The following is an 18,752-nucleotide window of genomic DNA, read 5'->3' as shown; positions in this document are numbered from 1 at the left end:
AAAAAGCTGCTGTCAGCTATCTGCCTTGATCAAACATGGCTCTGAGTGTTCTTAGAAGACAGTATATAAGGAGGATAGAGAAAAAAAGAAACGGAAGACATCAAAACATAGTAAGAGGAACCTTCAGAAGACAGGGATGAGAACAGGAAAGGAAACAGAAAGAAGAAAAAATCCTGTTCTCAGCCTTATATGCTAACAGACCTTTTTTTGTTCCACTTTCTTACTTTCATCTTTTTACAGTGGTTTTCTCATAGATTTTCCATTACTCAGTTCTGAATGACTTTTGGTCTCACTCCTCCATTTAATTTTCCCACACATCCAGTTCTCTTCTTTTCTTTTGTTTTTTGTTTCCTGTTACTTTTTAACCTTTTCACCTTTTTCTGTCTTTCTCTGTGTCTCTGTATTCTGTTTACCTTTTCTTCTCTTTCCCTCTTTTCCACGTTCCAATCCACCACAGCCTGTATCTCATGGCACTGAACGACCTTATCATAATTCAAACACACCCATTTGCACAAAGAGACCCTGCAGTTACCTTTGGTCAGTAACTGGTCACATTCCTCTTCAGTTAGATTAACTTACAACAAAATATTGCAATACTACAAGCCAACACCATGCATTACATACAATTCTAGAATGAGAAATTTGGTAAAGTGATTTATAGCCTTATTCTGCAGCCCTAGATTCAGGGACCATGCTGCTATCCCTTACCGAATTCTGTTTTTTAAAATAACAAGGTTACTAATTTCAGTACAGTTTGCAAGGTTGAGACCATCTTTCACATACGTGCATTGGGGAGGAGAAATACAGGAGGAATACTCCTACTGATAACCTGAAACTGTATGACAACCATACCAAAAATCAACCATTTGACAAAAAGGAAGCAGTTTTTCCTAATCCTCATACTTGTTTAAAGAAACTGTAAGAAAAGGTACAAGATTTATATTAGTAAGCCTGATTTTCTAATGTGGATAGTCAGGTTTCATAAAAGCACAATTGAGTTTAAGAGGATAAAACCAGAAAAAATCAAGCTTATTGCAGAACCTGATGACCACAGATTTGAAGCTTACTCTGACATTTCTCTGATTTAGAATGTTATTATGATGCCAAATAAGCAAAAGGACATGAATACATCATTAGTTAAACTCAAGAAAATTTTTGTAGTCTCATTTAATTACAATGCTTTAATGTAGAACTTGAAACAAGATCACAGGCGTTGTCTTTAAAAGCACAGGAATAACTGGAGGTTCCTGCTGTGTAACACACTGAACCCCAAGACTTAAGTGCCTTTTCTAAATTCATCTTTCCACTGGGCAAAGGCTGGAGCCATACACAGTTCCCAGCCTCAGGCAGCTGCACTGTGCTTCACACGAGGAGGTAGGTGTACAGGTAGCAGGCTTTGAAATATTACAGTCCTCTCGTCTATACCAGTCAGTAATTTTTTTGTGAGAAAGGTAAATTAATGAAGGGCAAATCCTCTTCAATCGCCGTCAACAGGACATCACCAAAAAATCAAAGGAATGTAAAGCAATAACAGAAGTGTTAGCTGGAATTTAGAGCTTTCAACTTTTTTATCAAACCAAAAATATTTTTTCATCCATGAAGTGTCTAAAGAGGAAAAAATCTGCCAGCAGCGCGGGTGACAACTGGAAGAATACTTTCAAGGAAAACCATTTGAGAGCAGATGAGAGAAACACAATTGCAATCACCCATTCACTGCTGAAACAAGAACCAAGGCTGAAGGCTTTGAACAAGTAGAGAAAGATCAAAGAACCCGCAGTGAATATCTACTTTCTAAGATGAGTATGGCATATTCCAGGCTCCTGGCATGTTGTTCTGTAAGCAGGTACCCTTCACTGGTATGTCATGCCCTATGTCTGAAATTTCTTTCTTGCAGCAATGGGGTGATGTCTCAGTCTGTTTTAAGAATGAAACAGCACCTTACCTACAGGTAAAGAAAGTTTGTACTAGTAGAAGTTTGTAAAGAAAGTTTTGGACAAATCCATTCACATAACAATGAGGACAAGAACCTCAGCAAGGAAGCAACACAAGACGAGAGCAAAGAAACGCACAGCTGCATTACAATAAGGAAAAACAGTTAATTACTATAATTTCTAGTTTCACTTTAGTGTTTTGGTCAGATTCTTTTTACCTGTTTTATTTATTATAATACAACCTAGTGAGACTTAAGATATTGAGAAAGCACTAGATCATCTTCCTAAGGTAAGACTCTGCAGCATGCTAACAAAGTTAATGAATCTCTCAGAGCATAGTACTCACATTCCAATTCATACCCAGCCTTTTGGTAATTTAGAGCTTTCAATTTGAAGGACTTAACTTCCTGGAAGTTTTTTGGGGGTTTTGTTTTGGGTTTTTTCCCAGAGAAAGTGGCAGAAACATATTAATGTAATTTAATTTGTGGGAGTCAAAATGCAGAGTCAGGTATTCTGGGGGCTAGTCAATGCCAGCACAAGGATTTGGCTGATGTGTGGCCACGCACTTAGTACTGCTTATTTCTATCTCGTCTTCTCTGTTCAGAGAGTAAAATGGTAGACAAAGCTCCGTCTAGTAGCTTGGTGGAAAACCAAGGTTTTGTCTAGTCTAATAAATTGTGGAATTTGGCCTTGTGTCAAGTCAATTATAGAAGGTATTCGATTTGCCCCATTTCAAGTTGCCCTCATTCATCACATACTATTTCAGACTCCACAGTATATAGAAGGCTGATCCATTTATCAGCCACCTACTAAAATCCGCTAAACTAATGTAGGGAAGAGTCAATAAATGCAAGATTACTATTGTTTTTACTGTGTTTTGTAGTCCACTCAGCTAGTCTTAATGAGTGGTTGGGAAACGGGCATCTTCTTGTTTCTGATAGCTAATTTAGAATGAAATAATGTTCCAAGGTAATTGAACTTGTAACTGCAAATTTCAGGACACCAAGAAAGGTATACAGTGCTGTCTTCTGTATGCAAAGAAATATTATCAGACATGAAGTGAAAAAAGAAATGGAAGTTTAAAAATAGCTTACTTGGGAAAATGACAACTAAATCACAATCAACTGAAATTCTTCAGCTACTCTAAATTTGTTTGACAAAGTTTTCCCATATCCTTAACTTAAAGGATAAAATTTGGCTACACAGGGTAGCATGGGGTTTGTTCTTTTACCAGATAGTATTGGTTATACCAAAGGGGATTTAGGTGAATGAATATTGACTTTCTACATGTATCATTAAGAACGCTTTACTTCGCTTTTCTATTTTTAAGTCCGGTCGTAACTCTTTCAGTACTCATGCAACAGGCTGATATCTTCCAGGGGTGCAGCCAATAAAGCCACAGCACAGATTATAATGGTAGACCACAAATTCTCCCAAAGCTGATTTTCAAATACTGAAACGTATTTTAGGGACCAGGGGGATACAGATGCCCACTAGCCCAGGTGAATGTCCAAATCACCGGGCTGCAAAGCCATCCTTTTTCCTTATCTCTGTTTCTATCTGTGCCATACAAAGTAGAACCACTCTGACGGAGTGGCCGGGAAGGCCACCCTCAGCTGGAGGCTCACCCAGCAGCAGGGTGGCTTAGGCAGTCTGTAACTGTGGGAGACGGTGATGCCGGGTCACAGTCCCCCTCAGGCTGGCTTAGCTGGAGAGGTTTGGGGTTGGCGGCGGACTCGGATGCTCCACAGCCTAGTGCTGAAAGATGTGGCCTCAGGTCCACTCGAGCGGATACAGAAGAGTACAAACCATGCTCCGGCACCCGCTCAGCTGCCAGCCTCTGGGGATCACCTCTCTCCTCTAACAACTCTGCTGCTCTCTAAGCCCCACCTCCTAGCTTGCAAATTATTTCATATTTAAACTGCCCAGTGAATCTGACCTGACCTCACTAATCTGAGAGGGCCTAGCCTCACTTTTAGGAAGTTTATTATTGTCTCAAAAATCTAACCGGCTGTTAAGTAACGAGCATTAGACCTCAAGCAAATATACACTGTGTCTCCTCAGGGTATCATATCGGCTTCTTGAACTGTTTTAGTAGCTCCGTATCTGGTGTGTTCTGGTCCAGCAACAAAACAGATGAAAAGTATTTAATTTCTCTTCTTTTCAATACCATATAAGCACCTACGCATAGCAAACATTTTAAGAAGTCTTCAGGCAGAAACAAATACTGATAGCTAAGTTTCAGTTAGAAAGAGCAGACAAATAACAGAAATGTTAAGAGATTGGTAGCAAAAGTTTCCATTTCTTAGTGCTGCTAAGAGACATCTTACATGCCTGTAAGACATTACCTGGAAGTAAAATCCCCTGAGGTGTGTGTATTTCAAACAAGCCTGTGCGTGAAAAGAACTGTGGGTTTTCTCAGAGACATACCTTAAAAACCGGCATTACAGGCTATTCCCATTACTTTTCAGGATGCAAGGAAAATGTGAAAGAACAGATGTCTGATAGGCATTTCTAAAAGATCTGAAGCTGTAGGAGGTCATGTCATGGCCTATCTGTGCTCGGTCAGCACACAATGTAAGGCAGGACAGGCTGTATTCGGTAGTTTGAATGCGTTTGCTGGCCAGGCTTTTCCAGAGTTTTTTAGAACGTCTCTGACAATTGTCCTTTTCTGCCTTTTTAAGGTTTCCCACTACAGCATGTCAAACGTTTGCTTTAGATCAATCCTGCCCTCAACACACACACAGCTACTATGCAGTTCAATGGAGAGAGAGTCTATGTCAAAGCAGGACTTGTCTTTCCTAGTTATTCTGTGTAACACAGAGATACAAAGCTTTGTTTTATCTCATTTCTCCTTTTGACCGTCACATAGTGCTATCTCATCCTCAGAAATCAGCACATTTTTAGTAACTAAAAGTACAAACAAGGACTTGTTTCAAAGGTATACCACTAAGAATTGATTTATCTGTTGAAAAATGATAATGGAAAATAATACCAAAAATGCAAAATGTTTTATTTTACTAGAGTATTTTCCACATAAATTAAAAAATATGGATCACATTATCATTAGTTTATGCAGCAACAGTCTTGTTTGTGATGAAAAAGCTAAGGAGATCAGAAATTGTGTAACAGCAATCCCTTACACTGTATTTGCTTTGCAGCAAATGTATTTATGAAATATACATGGGCTGAGATGTGATTAGGATGCAGTTCTTCATTTTGATTAAAATGCTGCTTCCTTTATGTTTACTGAGCTCCAAAATATAGCCTGATTTGTATGCTTATATAGTATTTTCTGTCTTTTTTTTGAAAAGCAGGACTAATTTTAACTTCACTGCTATGTATGCAAAAATGAATGCAAAAACGAAACTTTCTTTAGCTTATAATTATTAACTTGAGAGATAAACTAGAAAACTTTTAACTCAAAGCCCAAGATGATGACTACTTCTAGTAACAGTATCTCCAGTAGCCTGAAATGAGGCCTGGGATCCACTGCAGTGAGTACTGAACAAACACATCACAAGAGACGCACGACTTCCCCAAAGAGCACGAAGCCAACTAGGCCAGGTGAAGAATGAAACTAAGGCATGGAGCAGTGTTAAGACCATGCCTGAAGAGCTCCACTTGTCTGTTGGCAGAAGAGCATTTTTTCCTCTTATACTTACTTCTTTCTGAGATTTGTTTAGCACTTTTTCCTCATTTTACCCCTATGCTGTGGGCAGTTTCCACTATGATATTCAAAGTGTATATTCAAAATGTGTGTATTGCTCTTCATCATCAAAGGTTCCCAGTCTTGCCCAGTCACCAACTATGTGCTGTGCAATGTTATTTCCATTCTTATACCACAAGGCTCTATGAATCAATGATGTTTTGATCCTCTACTGTGGAAACAGGACTTCACTTTTTTGGGGGGAGGTGGGGAGTGTTGGTGGCTCCAGACCCATTCCAAGGGAATAATACTGTTGATAAATCCCCCCACAGGCCCTGATCCAAGGTCTTTCAGGTGAGGTCAGAGTTCAACTAAAAAGAATGGAAAGGAGACTTTGGAGACCAAGTTGTCTTTTTAAGACTCTTGTCTCACTGCCATCTCTTAGCCCTGGATCTGTAGATGCCAGACAGTTTCCCTTCACTTCACCAGAAACGGCAGCATGCCCCTTCCTTCTGGCCAGAGCTTACACAAAGAGATAGAGCTGAAGTGTTTTAAGATGATTCATTTAAAAAGTGAAGGGAATTGTTAACTTTAAAGTACGAAAACATGATCTATATGATGAAAAAGACAACTAACAGGAACTTTTTTAGATAGCAAAAAAAAGTATGACCTGAAAATATAGCTGAAGAGGGAGCATCCATGTAGGGAATGAATCTTGTGACCTACATTTTGCAGTGTAGATCCATTGCAGGGAGAGCTGTACGTCTCCCTACAACTCCCAGAACAAGGCGCAGATGTACTGCTAAGGCAGTAGACTCATCTTTGCGGAGAGCTGTACAAAAGGTGTCGTATCTTATGGATTCTGAAAATATAAAAGAAGAGGCGACCTTATACAATTTGTGATTGATGTTCAAGCTAAATACTTAAACCAGTCAAGGCAGACATAACCAAGGGATAATTTGTATGGCACTTGACATACCTGGTGTATGCTCAGCCCTGCTTCGTTCCAAGAATATGAACAGCACATGGCAACAGCATCCAGAAAACTGATTTCTCCATTCACCTTCCTTCTAAAAAAAAAGTCTCCTCTGATTTGAAACTATTGCATCAAGACCAAAGATGGAAATATAAAAAATACCTCAGAATGTACCCAAAATGTACCCCAAAAAATTAAATAGATGAACTAGCAAAATACTGCTCCCTTTCCATGAAAACCTCATTCTGTCCCAAAAGCTTAGCTTTGATTAACAAAAAGCATTTCAATGGCTTGTATGTACTCGGTAAGAACTACTTAGCTGAATGATATAACACGCTCCAAAATAATGAACTGATCAATAAATCAGTTTAACCATAGCTAGTAAAGAACTCCTTTAGGATTTAGTCATGACTGCATCATTAGCTTAATGCAATGTTTTTAGGAAGATTAAGTCACATATAAAGCCAATGAGTTCTGCTGCATTCGGCCAGGTTAAGTGCAAATAAACATCAGCCTAAGACAGGAACTCAGAGTCGTGCTTCTTGGATACACAGCAAGCCTGGCTGTAACAGAACAGATGAACATCACCAGTGGCACCCGGAGGGAGACGGGATTCTTTAAAAGCTAAGGAAATTAAATGCATAAATCCCAAACAACACTGTCAAAAAAAATATTTTCCACCTCAAATGTAAGGGAGAGCCAGCAGATTACGGCCAGCGGTTTTTGCCTGTCCAGCACTCAAGGGGTCCCAGGACACCTGCGCGCACAGCACGTGCTCTCTCCCCTCCGTGACACAACTGCCCGTGCAAGCACCACCAGCGTGCCAGGCGAGGAGACGCCCTGGAGGTCTGTGTGCCCCGGAGGCTGCCCAAGGTCACGTTCATCTCCACGAGCCCCTGCAACCCTCCAGACACGGTCTCACAGGCAGCCTCAGGGCTGCTGTTAGCAGACAGTGCGTACCTTGTGTGTCTAGGGTTCCCACGAGGGTGAGACACAATATATCCTGGGAAATCCTAGGTAAAGGTGCTTTGGGAAAAAATCCTAATTAATTTGGATCCTTTATACTAGAATAAATAACTAAAGCCTTTACTTAAATGTAAGTTATTGAATGAACATAATTATGTAAAGATAATTTTGGCAGTGGAATCAAATAATTCAAAAATCACGGTGTGCTTTGCTTTTAGTGTGCTCTTCCCCTTCTTTTTTTGAGCTCTGTTTTGTCAGCCCTTGTTAAAGCACAAGCTTCATCACTGATTGGAAAATTCTGGAAAAAAAATCACCATGGCAATTATAGAGTCCTCCATTCACAGCCTAAGTTAGATAACACCACTTTCAGTATCCTGTCAAAATCTTTCCTACTAGAATTTCTGAAGTTGTTAGGATCTGCAAAAAAAAATCAGAGTCTAGAGAACATTAAAATTTATTTGATGCAAGTGGCATTAGATGGCAAAATGGGCCTGCCTTTCTCATAAATGACATACACACAAGCCTTAGAAGGCAGAAAAGATTTTTTTTTTTGTAGGAAAAGGAGCGATTATTTTGTTTTTCTGGCAGTGTTACCAGTACTTTTATTACAGATTTTGTATTATTCACTCCTGTGACTGCACTCAATCAGGCAGCTGACACTCAGCTAGCACAGCGTTCTTAAATTGAGCTGCCTTCTGAACCAGTTCCTGTTATTATTTTAATGTATCATATGTACCATATCTCAATCCCTCTGAAAGACCTGCCACAAGCCTTTTTAACAGTAAAGATACCACTTGTCTTACAGCCCCTAACAGTGTACTGTCTGCTACCAGAAGTATTTTGAGGAGCTAGTGTTCAAGTTCATATTTCTTTGACAATGCTCAGCTTCCCTTCAGTCCCCTATTTTAATTAAAAGAGAACAAAAATCTTAAGGCAACAGTTTGGTATTGCACACTGCGTATCTCCAGCCTTCAGCAACAGGCACCTGGGAAAACTGGTACCTGGTCAAACTTGGCATGTTTCCTTGTTCAATGAAAACAAGTCTTTAAAAAAAAAAATCTTTCAAACAGAAATTATTATCTAATCCTTTTCTACAAGAAAATGTCTGCTGATCCCAGGATCCACCCCACAAAAACCTTTTTCTCATTCAGTTACTTTTCACTCACATGCAAGCAGGCTGAGCTAGAGGAAGGCCTTGTCTGGTCGGGTCTGGAATAAACTTGTGCCCATTGCCTCCCATCCTTTCGCTGGACACCACCGAGAAGGGCCAGAGTCCTTCTTTGCTCCCTCCCGTCAGTATTTATATGTACTGACAAGATCCCCCCGAGCCTTTCTTACACTGAGTAGTGCCTCCCCAAGGCCCGTCTTTCTTTAGCTTTTCCTAATCTTTCTGTTATTTCTGTCAACAGTACAAAACTGCCACAGAAGGACACCAACGAAAGCACCGCACTCCTGCGCCTGTCACTTGACGGCAGTACGGCACGCCTGCGTCGGGAGATGAGGCCACCGGGTTTCCAGCCACCTGGTAGCATAAAAAGCTCCTTCTAACTTTCACAAATGAATGCCAAGTCAGCTATTGCAGTCTTTAAAAATGCTTAAGAATTCTGCTTTACTGTTAATTACTTGTTAAGTGCAGACTCAGTGTAGCAAAGCTCTGCTGATCATTACTTTAAGTTTTGCTTCCAGTGGGACCGGGCTTTTAATGCATCTCTCTAACTGTGCATATAAAGTAAAATGACTGCTGTTTCTACATTATTAAAATGGATTAGTGCAGTAATTTTTATGTCAGACGCAGTGAAAAGAAGAACACGTTCCTTTAGAATCCAGCGGTGGCTGACACTTCCATCTTGCCCGCTGATGAGAGAATTCGTAAGAGTAACGATGTGTTTTCATTTCATGACTCTTCAGTGAAATATTTATGAGTTTTTTTAATTTTCCTCAAATTCTTAAGAGTTGTACACCCTTTACATACTGCTAGATTTGAATAAGGAAGGCAGCAAAGGTCACCATGACAATGGTAACCATAAACTGTTTAATCACAGAATGTATTTCAGCATTGAGCATTTTCAAGTTCCACTTAGAGATGTCGTATGAATCCTAAATGCCTGTCTGTTTATCTATCTCCCACTTTAAAAAAAGTGACCCTAAATTGAAATAATTTCTAAAATGTGGATTTTAACAAAAAAAATCTTGCAGATCTCACTAGTACCTAAATCATGCTTGATCTTGCATAAACTGCTTTAATATATTTGTACACAAACGTAACGTGGTTCCACATTTCCTAAAAATACCCCAACAAACATACACACACACAAACACATGCTGTGGGGCACGGTCAAACTATGTCTTCTTGTGTTAGCACACTTCTGCCCCACATGATACGTGGGTAACTAAATAACTGTATGGGCACTAAAGCTTTTGCTTCAGAAAGTTAGTTGCTCACCATCCAGCAGATAAAAAATACATATGTGTACTAAGCAAGCGCTTGTAATACCATCAGTAGGCCAGCCTGGTCTGCCACTTACCTTGCACTCCAGCAAAGGAACGTAACGCATGCCGGCAGATGCAGCCCCGTTTAAATGATGCCAGCACACAGGTACCGCATATGCAAGTAGTGCTAGTGAAGGGATGAAGGACCTCAGCTACCCTCTTTCAGTGAACCCACTGCTCATTTAAGCCACAGATGAATGGGGTAAGAGCTGCCACACCACAATCTAATGGAGAGATGCTGTTCTTGGTTTACCCTTAAGCTCTTCACAAACCAGGATATAAGTGTCAAAAACTTAAAAAGATGCCAAGTTATTCCATGTGCAAGGAGAAATCAGAAGAGAAGACTGCAACATTTAAAAGGCTAATACTAAAGTAGCCAAATTTGTTGTCTGTTTAAAATACAGCATGCAAGCCAACAACCCCTCCACCATTTTTCTCATGCAGTCATGGTTATGCCCTACCCACAAACTTCACAGGTGGATCCAAGCACCTCAGAATCAGGAACGCTGGTAAATGAAACAAAACCTGAAATAAAAGAAAAACCCCACTATGTAAATTAACATAACTGAAATTATAAGGCTTGCGTCACATTCACCTGTGTGTCAACTGAGGGGGAGCAGTATGAGATTTCTCCCATTCCCCCTGATGGGAAAGGTTCAGAAGTGAAGTAGGAATTGTAGGTATGGTCCAACATGGGATATACCTGCCATATGGTTCTCTCATTTGCTCCCTGCACAGAGATAAATCAGCTGACAGAAAATCCACAGAAGAAAATGAGACGATGCTTTTTACCAAAAGTATTTCCATACCTTTAATTTCAATATTAACTCCAATTGTTGCCCTTCAGCCTTGGGAATCTAGTGAGGTTTTGTTTTGGGTTTGTTTTTTTTTTTAATTTTAAAATAGAGATCATGCCTTGGTAGATGGATGTTCTCAAATTCTCCTCGTCCATCTGAAAATAAATACTTCACTTTCAGCTCAATAAAACAGAGAATTCAGTTATAATGTTCTGCAAAACATTGAAGGATTGAAGCCAAATTTGCTGCTGGAAATCTAATTTGCAGGAAAAATTATCAAAGAATAAATCAAGAGTCTTTCTTACAGGATAGCTGCAGTACAAAACATGTTGCATTATGTCCTGGAGGTAAATAAATTCCAGTTAAAATTTTCTACCCTTTAACGTAAAGGCCATCTCTTGTTTTATATTCATCCCCTCGTGAAGTGCCAATAATCACAAAACAATAACGAGTATCCACCTCCTTTGTGCCACACGAACATATCTGTCCATATGAAAGTGTTGTGATGTCTCCAATGAATGATGAAGATGAGACACTCTGCATGTCATTTATCTTAAGAAAATGAACACGTAATGTTAGCCTGTAGTGTTAACACACATCACCATCTTTTAAAATATAAATGCCGGAGGCAGATGTGTTGACTTTGGGCTGCATGTGTGTAGAGAAGAGAACATCCATAAATTATCATTGTCCTGGACACCTGACTGAGCACAGAGCAAGCTCTTCCAAAGCAACTGATATTTAAGTGAATATTAAAGCAAGAGCTTTGCTCCAGTGGCCAGCGTGATCCTTGGGGATCCACGGAGCTCATGACTAAGCCGATGCAAAAACAGTTAACAGTAACTCATGACTGGAAAAGCATGTGAGCTGGCTCTTAGGGAGTTTGCAAGTGAATATGAGCAGGTGGCTGTTTTAACAATTTGCTGTTTTAATCTGAGTAGCAAATATTATGAAAAAAACATATTTACAGTTGATGTTTAAACCTGTGTCAGCCTAAGGTATGACAGAGAACAGTAAAAAAACTCATTCCTCCCGTGTCTGTGCCTGCCTCTGCCCCAGTAACGCACGGTGCGGCTCCCGAGGGTTACCACACCCGCTCAGGGGTTACAGTGGCAAGTTGGCTCCCAGTCACAGCGGGTGTGCCCGTTCACACTCACCTTGTGTGAGACTACAAACTCACCCCTGCACGACATTATTTTCTGTGTAACTTTCAGCAACAAATAATGTCAGCAAGCACGACACACCTGCGTAAAACTACATGTGTACTTCGTGGCTCAGGGCCTCTGAGTTCACTTCAGGTAGGGCTGGCGATCAGGCCAAGAAATCGCGCCAAGGAATCTTTATATTCCCAAATGAACACCATAAATAAAACCAAAATTAAGCTCCTCGCAGTCTCTCAGCACACTAGGGCTGTCTCCAGCCCAGCTGTGAGACACTGGCTTAAGCAACCTCCAGCACAGAGGGAGCAGCGACCGACCCTCCGGCGGGACGGGGGGGTGAGGCGTTAAGCCAAGCTTCTTCCCCCAGATCCGCTGCTCTTCATACCAGAACCGCTAATGAAAGCAGCCTGTATGGTGAACATTTACAGCTATGCCTTTAAATTTTGGCAGCAATACATATGAGGACAGCAAGTTCTCAGCATAATTAGCTCTGCAACGTCCCAGAGCTCCTTTGTTAGTCACACATCGAGGACGGTAACGTGGTCTGAACGCCCGTCAGAGTACGCAAAGCCTCATCTCCGGCAAAACACAGTCTCAATCCTTGCTTTCCCTTCTCAACCTTCCACGCGCTCCCTTCACGACGGAGGGTACTTCTTCCACAAAGCCAGAGCAGAAATACACATTACCAATTTTACCACACAGTACTTACAAATATTACTCTTACAGAGCCTCATTCCTTGTTTCAATAATCATAATTATATAACATGGGCAGTGTGCTATCGTGCAAATGGAGGAGCTGACAGGTACGAGGGAGGAGGAAAGGGGAAAACATTACTGGCAGTTGTGAGACTTGTCTGCTCCAGGATGCCATTACGTATTCCAACCGAAGCACACAGTGAAGACACATGGATAGGTTATGTATGGAGATCACTGTGGTGTATAAACTAAATTTCCATTGGCAATTTATTATTTATTTCCAGTACAATGCACTTCACCAGCAGGGAATCTGTCCATTATGAATTTATCAAATACAGTGATTTATCAAAGTAACTAATATATTTTCTTAGGAAACTATTGTATTCATGCTCCTCATAAAATACTCTTTCTACAAAAATAGTGGGACCAGAAGAAGTTTTTTGTGATTCATATCATTCAAAAATGATAATTGATTAATTTCCATTACCACCATCCTGCATTTTTGTGCCAGGAAAGTCAAATTTACATAAATATTCTGACATAAAATCACAAAGTAATCATACATTTAATCTTACTTACATATGCACCGACTAATAAAACGGTAGTAAGAACATGCTACCGAACAGCATTTTTAAAAACCAATTTGTAATGCTGATTTCTGCAACTTCTGAGTTACACAAAAATGTGGCATTAAAGAAAAATCATTAAAAGCTAGACCTAAGAGTTGGTTATACTGGAGCAGCTGTGACATATCATTACGGTGCATTACAAGCGATATTCCATTGTTCAGCAGTGTCCTGGTTTCAGCCAGGGCAGAGTTAATTTTCTTCATAGAAGCTAGTGTGAGGCTGTGCTTTGGATTTGGGATGAGAAAACGTTGATAAGGTGCTGATGTTTTGGGATGTTGCTAAGCAGTCAAGGACAGCCCAGCTTCTCGTGCTGGCCGGCCAGCGAGCAGGCTGGGGGTGCGCGGGAAGCTGGGAGGGGACACAGCCAGGACAGCTGACCCAGGCTGGCCAAAGGGATATTCCATACCATATGATGTCATACTCAGTATATAAAGCCGGGATGAAGAAGAAGGAGGGGGTGGAGGGACGTTCGGAGTGATGGCATCTGTCTTCCCAAGAAACCATTACGCGTGATGGAGCCCTGCTTCCCTGGAGATGGCTGAACCCCTGCCTGCCCATGGCGAGTAGTGAATGAATTCCTTGTTTTGCTTTGCCTGCGTGCGCGGCTTTTGCTTTACCCATTAAACTGTCTTTATCTCAAACCATGAATTTCCTCACTTTCACTCTTCCGATTCTCTCCCCCATCCCACTGTGGGGGAGTGAGCGAGCGGCTGCGTGTGGCTTAGTTGCCGGCTGGGGCTAAACCACGACAAGCAGTAGGCAATATAATTTGATACACGATGTTGTAATAGTTGATATACTGATTTTAGCAAAGATTCAATCTATGTGGAATGTTAACTGCATATCAGAGAAGTTTTATTTCATAAAGCTTTGGCTAAACAGAGATGGACCTGAACAAGAACCCCAAGTGTCTTGGAAGGAATGAAATGGCACTAGTCCTATGGCATTAGCAGTATGTGCCAATGACATAGGATGGACATGGACACAAGGAGGAGTCCGAGATGCCCCTTGTATCGGGTTTCAAAGATGCATCTTCCACCCTTAATCTTAAAAACACTGCTATTTTCACAGGAGCTGCTGAAAGAGTTTACCCTTAACGAATAGGAAAACAAGGTTTGGGTGCCCAAGTCCATCGGAGGCAGCAGGAAGTGATAGGTGGTTAGCGCTCACTATCTGTAAATACTTCTACATTTCTATTGAACTATCACGTGACTGGCACTGGTAGTGACAGAGCGAATCATCCGTGCCTTGGTATGCTACATTTTTCTTAAAGTCGATGGTACAATTTCCAGACAAATCCCCTAAAATTAGATTTATAACATTATAGCCTTCTATCCAAATCAAAGTGTGCTCTCCAACACTGTATTACTACATTTCATTCTTTTTCTACCATTGCTCTGTTTCTATATTCAACATCAGTGAAAGCATTCAGTTTATCATCTTTAGTATCCACTGAGGTCATGGCCTCACTTCTTCCATTATCCTCTTCTCATTTACATGACTACAGACTCTCATAGTTCTTTTAATTTCCTTTGCCAGATCCAACTCAGTTTGGCTTTTGCAATTATCTTTTATCCCTAAGCTTCCTGAACTCCAAGGTCTAGTACTTTCTTGTAATTAATCCCCTTTTCCATTCCTTTTAAACTCTTTGTTTACTCCTACTCCTAACAACCTTTCATCTTGAAATTGCTTTGCCTGATGAAAGTCACTCTCCATGAGTGATTAGTAGCTCATCCTACGTTTAAGAACATGAGGTGATGCAGTACAACCTCTGTAAAGGCACATCAAATCCACCTTTACGCTGAAAGTATCAGCATTCACACAGGGGAAAAGCACTTAGAAAAATTTGCCTTTAAGCACAAAAAGATAATGGATGGTAATAGCCTTCTCATTCCCTTGGATCAAATACTGTGCTGTCCAGAATTTCTGCCAACAGTAAATGCATTTACTCTGTACTTTTTATGTACTCACATTTTTAAGGATCCAATTATTTTTCTTGGAGTGTATTGCCTGTACCTGAATATAATATATACAGCAAGTTCCACAAGAGCTGCTGTATCAGGCACAGAATTACTTTATGTCTCATTTTCTTACAGTAAAAAAGAAGCTAATTATACTGCAAGCAGGATGAGACCTGGCTTCCAAAAAAGAGAAGGATGTCCCATTTATTAATCTACAACAGCCTCCTCAGAGACCTCAGGCATTTTGCTCCTCCTTGCACGACTAGCATAATTTACCTCTAGTCTCTAAGTTTTACAGTCATCTGTGGAATACTGTTCTCCACCACAATGGGATTTATTGAATCCATTGTGAACATCCATGTCTTTTATCTCGACGTGTGGCAAGACACAGGGCGTCTTCAGTGAAACGGAAACCTTAACTTCCTTTTGAGTACCAGTGTTAGGAATAGAACCATAGAATCATAGAATAGTTTGGGTTGGAAGGGACCTTTAAAGGTTATCTAGTCCAACACCCTGCAATGAGCAGGGACATCTATAACTAGATACAGGTATCCTGTAAACATCTTGAAACCACCACATCCCCAAATGCGCCTTGACCAGCCCATTCATCCCGTGGAGTCTGCACTCACATCCTGTTTGGGCGTTCATTCACAGGAGCAGGACACAGTGGTCGAAACTGTCTGATGGAGCCCAGATTGCAGGCACTAGAAAATCTACAGTGACTGTCCTCCAGTCTAATTCTCTACTAAAAGAAAAAAAGTGGCATTTCTAACATTCATAGCTACAACGGAAACGTCCCAGCTCTTGAATATGTAATCAAGATGCAGACAATAGAGTAAAATAATTTAGCATCAAGAGAATACCTGAGGCAGTGGTCTTTAGCAGACATACTGTTTAGTGGTATCTTGTCCTGAAAGACCGTCTGTGCTGCACGTTTATACCAGGTCTTACTTCATACCTGTAACTCTGTTATCTTCCACAGCTATCCTCTGCATATTACCTATACACACTGCTTGAATGGAGCCACAGCATTTAACCTTTTTCTGTCAACATTCAGCAACACATAACTCATCACTGAAAAATAAAACCGTCTGGAGTACTTAATACTTGCTTGTACTTTTGGCAGAGTACCTGATAAACAGTTCCTTGATACACTCCCTTATCTGATGGACAATCCATAATCTCAGAGTAATTAAGCAAAATGAAAACCCAAACAATTTATCAATTTTACAAAAACAGCTATGACAAACCAAATGCACTGACCAGATGACCAACAGGGAAAGAGAATTAAAAAAATGTTTCATTTATGGGGATTCTAAAATAATGCTACTACAATGTGGATCCTACTTCATTTATTCATTTTTAATCCAGTCCAGTATACTACGAAATCAAGAAATAATTGCTGTAGCTACTTTACAGGAACCAGTATCTGATTCTATCTTGCTCAAAATTATCACAGATTTAAAACGCAAAGCAAAATCCCTCATTATGTTCACCAGCAGAAAATTATACTAAATTGAATGTATACAGAAACTCCAGGAAAAAATCGGAAATGTTTTTAGTAATGTCTAGTGGCAAATGCCTATAGAAGTATATCTGAAAAACTGTTATTTCAACAGAATCTGTGTTGTTTGTCCAGGTGCCAAACAAAAATTGACCATATGCTCTGTGCATCAGAGAGTAGCTGGATTTTCTTTTCCTTTTTCCAAATGCACATTTAAAAAAGAAAAAAGAAAGAAGGTAGGTTGTTCAGGTATGCTATTCCTTACTAAGCTTCATCTGAAACTGTAGTGTGAACCTATAAAAACTATAAGCTGCAGAAGAGAATAGATAATTCCATAAAACAAAAAGTGTTTGTATCTTATCCCTAATGCAATAAAAAACAACAAAAAAAGAATAGTAAGTTATTGAATTCTCTCTAAAAATACACTAGGCCAATTCAGTAGTTATTAAGGAGTAGTGGGGAAGGCCTGGCAAAAACCTGACTTTTAATGAAATAATGAATTTGACATTCCTTTTTATCTGCCTGCCTGTTTTATGTCGTGAGGGCAAATAACTAGAAAATCTAGAAATGAAAAAAGAAAAAAAAAAAGGAAAATATCAAAATACTGCTAGAGACTTACACAAAAAAATGAGCTATTACAGTACGCCTGTAAGAAAAATGTTGTTTTCCAGTCTTATATTGGGAGGGTACTACTCCAGTGTGGCTGGTGGCCATCCTGAACTAAGCAGTGAAACAGTGCAGCGGACAGAATCCTCCTGCAGCCTAAAAATCACAGCTAGCGAAAGGGATTTGAATTATATGGGTACGCAAGAAACCAGTATCTTAGATCCCTTTTATTCTTTTCTTGAAAAAGGAAAAGAAAAGACATGGATGAAAGGTGAGATGAGGGAAGTTCCCTTTTTAAACATTTTTTTATATAAAGAAAAGCTCTTAGGAAGAGAGAGGTGTGGAAACTACCCAGGACAGCCCTTGCATAGCTCAGGTTTAAGAACTTCCTCTTTTTAAAAGGTTCCAAAACAAATTTTGGCATGACAGATGGATCTATAAACTACTTTTTTTTTATGGCATGCTTTTTCTGCAAATAAATCTCTGTAAGAAAAGAGTTTTGAATAAATAAAGTCTATCTGTATAAAAATAGAAAATGAGAGACATTAGAACAAGATTTCCAGTAATCTAAGCCAGTTTTGAGAGATCAACTGGTTGTTTCGACACCACCTCACTATTCAATTCTAACAGTAGTTGCATGCATTGAAGTTCTAAACGTTTGTTAGACTTTTCAAAAAAACCTAAGATTTTGGGAATAGCACCCTGGGCATTCGTTAATTTGAACATAAAAGTGAATATGAGCCACGATTGCTTTTGTTCCTGTCATACTGGCGAATAGTCTAAGCCTATTGATCTGAACAAAATGTTGCTTCTGTAAGTAACTAATAGAACTCAATCACATCATTCAAGCTTCATTAGGATTTCATGGACTGAAGACAGAATAGCTGTATTAATAACACAGGTTTCTTAGAGCTCTGCTATTCAAAGCAATATATCATACTACATTTTCACTCATTTTGGTTTCACTTTATGAATTTTTAATCTTTCCAAACCACTTGAAAATGTGGAAAGAAAATGTTAAAATTCAACATTTAGCAATTAGTCTTCCTTGCAAATTGCTGCTTTTAAATATTTTAGATCATTCATATCTAATTATTTTTATGAAAAAAACACACAGAACAACCACTCAAATCAAGAAACAGGAAATGTATCTATTAGGATTTTTCTTGCAGTGTAGCAAGCAAAATTTTCCTTATCTTCAGAGAAGGCGATACTGATACTAGTCCCTCACTTCAATCCCTTGGAAGGTGATAGATAAAATCTTCCTAAAAACCATTCTGAACCACATGAAGGACAAGAAGGTGGCTGGGAGCAGGCACCATGGATTTTCAAAGGGGAAATCACATCTGATCAACCTGATTAATAGCTTTCTACAATGAGGTGAGGC

The sequence above is a fragment of the Phaethon aethereus genome (genome assembly GCF_964289735.1).
Source record: "Phaethon aethereus genome assembly, chromosome: 9".
NCBI lineage: Eukaryota > Metazoa > Chordata > Aves > Phaethontiformes > Phaethontidae > Phaethon > Phaethon aethereus.
Note: the sequence above shows the minus strand (reverse complement) of the source record.